General features: G+C 46.1%; 1 protein-coding gene across 1 annotated transcript in view; it reads left to right on the top strand.

Annotated features, from left to right (window-relative positions):
- The first annotated feature begins 1,094 nt into the window (after window positions 1-1,094).
- St6gal1 (ST6 beta-galactoside alpha-2,6-sialyltransferase 1) overlaps window positions 1,095-6,519 on the top strand; it is a 143,775-nt gene continuing 138,350 nt past the window's right edge. Inside the window, exon 1 of the mRNA XM_046462542.2 lies at window positions 1,095-1,232. The gene's annotated coding sequence lies outside the window, so the exon portion shown is untranslated. The remainder of the gene's footprint in view (window positions 1,233-6,519) is intronic.

Here is a 6,519-nt window from a genome sequence, read left to right as displayed (position 1 = left end):
CTCCCCTTTTCCAGGTTAGTGATGGGGAGTGGCCCCCTTGACTTGGGGAGAAAACTTTGTAGGCCCAGACTTCAAGCACTCTAAGTTCCACGTTGCCTCTCCTCCCCTCTTCTTCTCTATAGTGGGCACTCAGTTAGACATTTAGGATATGGTTTTTGCTTCTGCTACTCCCATTTCTTTTCTGGGTTGTAGGGAACTGGAGTGTGGCCTAATGCGGGTACCTCTTATAGGGCTGTTTTCTGTATTGGGGAAGTGGCCTTGGGGCAGTCAGGGATAGTCAGGATGCCTTGTTCAACAATGGTTTCTTGTCTTTCTTCCCCAGCAGCACCATCCTAGTCCGGGTGAGTGGAAGGAACCTGGCTCCTTTCATCACCCTACCAGAAGCCTTCTCTGCCAGCCCACCTGTAGACAGCCAAGGTAGATTTTTCTGTGTGTAGGGTTTCCACCACGCCCCTTCTCTTATTTTGTTTGTTATTTGAGCGCACCTATACATGCTATGCATGATATTAACAGATTCTTACCAACCCTTTTGAAATACATTTCGTTCTTTCCTATCCTCCGGAATGCTAGTTTACAAGAGGTTTAAGTGACTTGCTCAGGGGGTCAGTTGGTAGCAGATGGACAGAGGCTGCTTGTTAGGGCAAAAAACTGGACAATACCGAATTCAACTCTCCTGGGCAGGGGTAGGTGGGTATACAGGCAGCATTTGAGGGTCCTTGCTTGCTGCACTGCCTCTCTCCCTCAGTTCCCCTTCCTTGGGGGAAGGCAGTGTCCCTGTTTAGGCGGAGTCCTAACAAGGCACCCTTAACCCTTAGCCCGCTCGATAGCGACCTCCGGAGGGCCAGGATGGTTTGGGGCTCCGTGTGGCCCGGGGCCTTGCCTGGTCTTCGTGACTCTATTTGTATAACGGAGACGGCTTGCTTCCTCTCCGCCCCTTCGCTGCGCTCGTCTTCCCTCCTTTCCTCGATCCCACCACCACACACCACCCGTCCCTCGTTCCTCCTCGTCAAACCCCACCTCCTGGGACTCCCTCTAAAGCTCCAGTCACGAGCTCCGCTATCCCAGCCGAGAGCTGAGTCCGGAGGCACCTGGGGGAGGGGAGTCCTGGGCAGGGCTGGCTGGGGAAGACGCCTGGGGCACTGCCCAGCGCTAACAAAGGGAACGGGCTACCGACCAGCGTCAGCGCAGAGCGGGCGGAGCAGCCGCAGCCTTCTTTACTGAGAACGCAGAGAGTGAGTAAGGGGTGCGATGGGTGGCGGCGTCCTCAGGGCCCCCGGGAGGAGTGATGCAAAGGGGTACAAGAGCTAAGCACAGCGGTGGGGCCCGCGGCGCGCCTAGGGCGCAGGGGATCTGTCTCCAGCGCCTTCTCAACTGCCTTTGCGAAACCAGCCGCCTTTTGGCTGGGCGGGGGAGAGGGGCTTGGTGTATTTGTTCATGCCGTGGGGCCGCCCTGGCTGCTCCCCGGCTCCGCGAACCCACGGACCCACAACAAACCCACGTGCGCGCGGCCCTCCGGAGCCCCGCTTTCTCCACCGCGCCATCTGTATTGTGTGAAGCGGACGTCTTGTAGAGTTCGGGTTCCTGCAGATCCTGCCTAGTGGGTTTGCAGATCGGGAAACAGAGGCCCGCGGCTGGAGAGGGAGCACAGACACCACAACAAACGCACGTGCACCCTGCCCCGGGAACCGGGCGCACCGCAAACCTGGTGAGCCGCCCGGTGGAGCCGGCTATTGTCTCTGCCGCGCGGGAGGGAGCGGCGCTGCAGGCGCCACTTGGTGGAGGCAAGCGAGAGACATTTAAAAGGTACCGCTTGTGCATCAGACTAAACTGCTAGATTTTAAAAGGGAAAAACGAAACGAGAAAGCAGCTACGAAAAGAATTACCCCAGCCCTAGAGTCTGTCCCGGCGGTGGAGCATTCCTTCGGGTGAAGTGGATAGGCCCTCACGGAGGTGTCCTAGGGATGTGGTTCTAACCAAGGGTCTATGGGTGTCTTTCCAAAAAGGACCATGACCGGCGCAGCATTGTCCACGCGCTCTAGTGACCGCCTCCTGGGAAATCTCCGAGCGCCTCTCCAGCCTGTAGAAACAACAGTCCAATTTAAACACTGGCCAGTAAGGGCTTAGGTTTCCCCTGCGCTTTGCTTCATAGGTCCGTGAGTTTAGACACCCCAGGTGTCACTGGCTCCTTTTCGGTTTATTATATGTCTTCACAGGAACGCCGTTCTGTGAAACGTACTGTTTCACTTATGAGATTATGTGAAAGAAATTCTAAGGTCCGGAAAGAGAGGCCTCTTGTTTGTTTTGTTTTTCGTTGCTCACATGCTCAACTCAACATTGCAGGTTTTACTTAATCAGTTCTGGACTGGCAGCAGGAAGATGGTTTGGGGAATAAATTGGTCTCTTAGGCAATGGTGTCAATGAGGAAGTAAGACCATATGGTTGGGGAGTAAGAGGTGTGCGCAGCAGGAAGGGAAGGAGCACTGCCCCACTGTGTGCTTGGTGAGTATTGGGGGTGCAGCTTTACCTTGTCTAGTACGGTTGGAGATTAACCTTTCTCAGGAGAGCTGGAGAAATCTCTAGCCCCATGTCACTGTTATTGAAAAGGTCAAGAGAACATCCAGCGAACCTTATTATACTTTACAGGAGGGAAACTGAGGTCTGAGAGTTCAGCCACTTGTCCAAGTTTAAGCTGGATGAAATTGGGGCCCGGATTTGAGTGTGGGTCTCCCAGCTCCCACACTGCACAGCCCTGCTGGCAACTCAAGGCAGAACCAGGCTTCTGTGGTTGGCTTAAAAGACAGTGGCCTTAGGCAGAGTAGAGTTAAACAAAGAAAGTAATTCAGATTGAAAGCTGCACCCTTCTATTATCCCTTTCAAGAGTTCTTTATTCTTTTGAGAAAAGATACATTTAATAATTCCTTACTCTTCTAGCCTTTCCTAAGCCTAGTTATTTTTCTCTCCTGACTGCCCCTTCCCCTCAAATTGGACTATAGCCAATTATGGAGACTTAGATGTTTTGCCTCTCATCCAGGTGCCAGGAGGCCTTTGTTTGGGTGAAAGCATGGGCTGTTGACATCAGGGAGGAAAGTGTCTCTTAGAGGGCTGCTCCTGATCCCCTCATGGGAGAACAAAGCATTGTTTTCATTGATTTTATTTTATTTATTTATGTTTATAGAGTCCCACGGAAGTAACTGCTTATTTTTGTATTTGGCAGAGGAGAAGTTGGAAAACCCAAAAACAGCCAGGCCGGGTTTCGATAGTTAGGGATAGTTTGTGGTTTTCCCCTGTCCCTGTAATCTCCTAGCTACACTTGTTCCTTTCCTTGGAGTTTGTTTCAGGTTCACAGTAATTGCACTTGACAAGGGAGTTTGTTTTTCTCATTAGGATGCTAACCCTGTAAGGTACTTGAGAAATCATCAGGCTGCATCCTGGACCCTCTTATTTCTAAAGAGAAATTACTTGCCCAAGGGTACATGGAAATGTGCATTCTACTTTTAGAGCTTCTCAAAAGGGAAATGGTTGCATCAAACAAGTTTTTGTGGGTACCCTAGAGGAGAGTCAAAGTTATGTGGTTGCTATAACAACACCCTTGAAGTCGGAGAATGAATTCCTTAAGGATTTAAATGTGTTTGGTTATTAAACAAAGGCATGGATCCCAATGGTGGATATGGCAAAGTGTTACAGTTGTTGGGAATCAGTTTTCTTTAGTGCTTACTTTGCTTTTACACAGTGTTCCTTTATTGCTTTCTGCCTTATGCAGTCAGAAGCCTGTTTAGCATATAATTATAAAGCAGAGGGCAGTGAGAAGTCAGAAGACTTCAGTTAGCTGTTCACACTACCTCAACTCTTGGGCTCCAGTTTTCTTTGTTCAGTGAGATCCCTACCTGCCCACTCTCTGTACCTGCTGCTCTAGTAGAGTGGAAGATGCTCAGGCCTTCCAGATAGAGAAGCAGAAGGGCCAGTGTATGATGTGAGGGGAATCGTGTGTATAAATCTCCTGGAGTTTCTGGCAGTATTAGTCATATGACACAGGCATATGTTCAGATCTCTTGGCAGGCTCCTGTGCTCACCAGATTTTAAGGTGATAAATGGGGAAACCTGTGTGCTTGGGTAAGGGGTCCCCACTGGTCATAAAGAGGTGTGAATGCCTGCTAAACTATAAAGGGAGGTTTGGATAGTGATGAAGTCTGTGACTCTAAGGTAAAAGACAAAGTAAAAAACAGATGAAAAACTAGAACTTTCATAACTTTGGTTGTGCAATCTTAAGTCATTTCACTTATTCATTCTCCTTATTGACAAATAGATAGTGGAAGAGAGAAGGTCTTGTGCTCAGTCTGGGGTTGAAAGAACGAGTAGATCCATTCTTTGCCCTGAGGGATTTACAATTTTTCAGGAAGGCCCAGTCCAGCCCTACCAACCTTGCTGGGAATACATTTGGATGTCTCTTGGAAGTTGCCCTTAACAGCCGAACAAAATCTAATTCACCTCAATTTTGACCTCTGGAGGGCCCCTCTTTTTATTGGTAAAGGTAAGAACTGGTAGTAAATGAGAATTGGTAGTAAAGTGGAAGATGTATGGCTTCAAAGAGAATGTAGTGCTCCATAAGGGTGAGGATGTGGTTACATTAAAAAATGCCAGTAATAATTCATTAATGAAAACACAGTGATTGTCTAGCATGTTAGAGTCCTATAAATCTGGAAAGGGAGTTTGTTGCTCAGACCTGGTATCAGTGATTTGTTTGATAATAGCTGAATTAAGGAAATTTTTCTTATTTGCATATATTCTTAAACTACATCATTGCAACCTGACTCCTAGGGATATACTTTTTATAGGCTTTTCTATGATAGTAATATTAAGCAATGAAGTTTCATCATATTAAAATGCTGGGGTAATTTTCTAAGTCATTACTAGTCAGGTTAGTCTTCAGAATCAATGTGGTAATTGAAGTTTTAATCATTGTTCTGATTATAAAAACAAACATGTCCACTGAAGACAAATTGGAAATTACAAGAAAGTATTGAGAAACAGAAAAGTGTTCCACTATTCACAGAAAACCACTGTTAGGACTTGATGATTTTCCTTCTGCTATTTTCTTTTTGTGGATTGTTTTCCCTATATGGTTGATAACATACTGTCTGTGCAGTGACGTCTCTTTATCTTTTTGTGCTTAATCTTCTCATATATGCATTTTGTAGTCCCCATCTGCGTTAAAGTGGTGCCCTTTGATTTGCCATCCATATCAGCTGCTCAGCATTTTCAAGGTCAGGTGGTTCCAGGGGACTGGATCACTTTAGTGAGGGCCTGTCAAGGACTCTCTCCCTGCCTTTGCTCAAGGCTTCAAACATCAACCATAGGGGGCTGTAGCTGTAACTCAGTGGCAAAGTGCTTGTCTAGCATGTGGATTCGATCCTCAGCATCACATAAAAATTATCAAATCAAATAAAAGGTATTCTGTCCATGTACAACAACAACAAAAAATTTTTTAAAATCAGCCATAGGGTTTTTTTTTTTTTTTAAAGTTTTAAGAGTGCTGGGAGTACAGTGGAAGAGAAGAGCTCTGTGCGTGGCCTTGGGTTCTAGTCCTGCCCTTTTGATCTCTAAAAGGTTTTTTTATTGCCCTAGTTTTCAGGTTCTGTGTTAGATAAGCAACTCCAGGCTCCTTTATTAATTCATCCATCAGTACTCAAGCCCCAAATCTAAACCAAAGACAATTAAGAAAAGATCAGCTTTTAAGAAACTCAGAGTCCAAAGGAGGAATCAGAGGGGACAAGAGACTAATGCAGAATGCTGTGCAGTCACAGAGGAGAGTCAGCCTCCCAAGACCACAGCGGAGCAGCCAGGACAATTTTCCAGACAAGGGCCACTATTGGGTAGTCAAGCTATTCCTCATTCCCCCCCCCCCGCCATTGATCCTGTGATTAATATTGTCTGCCAATAAATCTCTGCTCATTTTCCAGATAATTTCCATAGGAGAGGATCTTAAAGTTGGAATTATTGGGTCATATATATTTATCTAGTTATATATAAAGCCTTAAAGTAGAGAAATATTGTGTGTTGTGGGAACTGTAGAAATTAAGGGCATAAGCGATTCAGGATTTAGATTCTTGTTTACCATTTACCACCTGCTGTACATGGGGATAAGCTAAAGGTACTAAACTTCAAAATTTTCCTCTGTAAAATGGGAATAAATGATCTTATCCCACATGGCAATTGTAAGGATTATCTTGTATCACAGGTAAAAGGTCCAGTACAGAGCCAGGTATACAGGGGACACTCAGAAAGTGATGGATATCCTTGTTGTAATTTGTTTTTTTATAGGCTATAGACACTTTTGGTCCTAATACTTTTTCCTGCCATGACAGCAGGCCCTTATATAGCTTGTGCTGAGGGAAGTAGAATGTTAATTAGCACAGAACCTCCTCTCTGGTGACAAATTGAGACAGAAATGATCATTTGCATCATGCACTTAAAAAAGTCCTTCTATTATGGAAAAATCTAAACATCCAAAAGTAGAAAGGA

This window comes from Marmota monax, unplaced genomic scaffold (assembly GCF_021218885.2).
Source record: "Marmota monax isolate L192 unplaced genomic scaffold, Marmota_monax_Labrador192_F-V1.1 WCK01_AAM20220418_F8-fsc00100, whole genome shotgun sequence".
NCBI lineage: Eukaryota > Metazoa > Chordata > Mammalia > Rodentia > Sciuridae > Marmota > Marmota monax.
The sequence above is the reverse complement of the archived record's forward strand: the minus strand, read 5'-3'. Positions and strand labels throughout refer to the sequence as shown.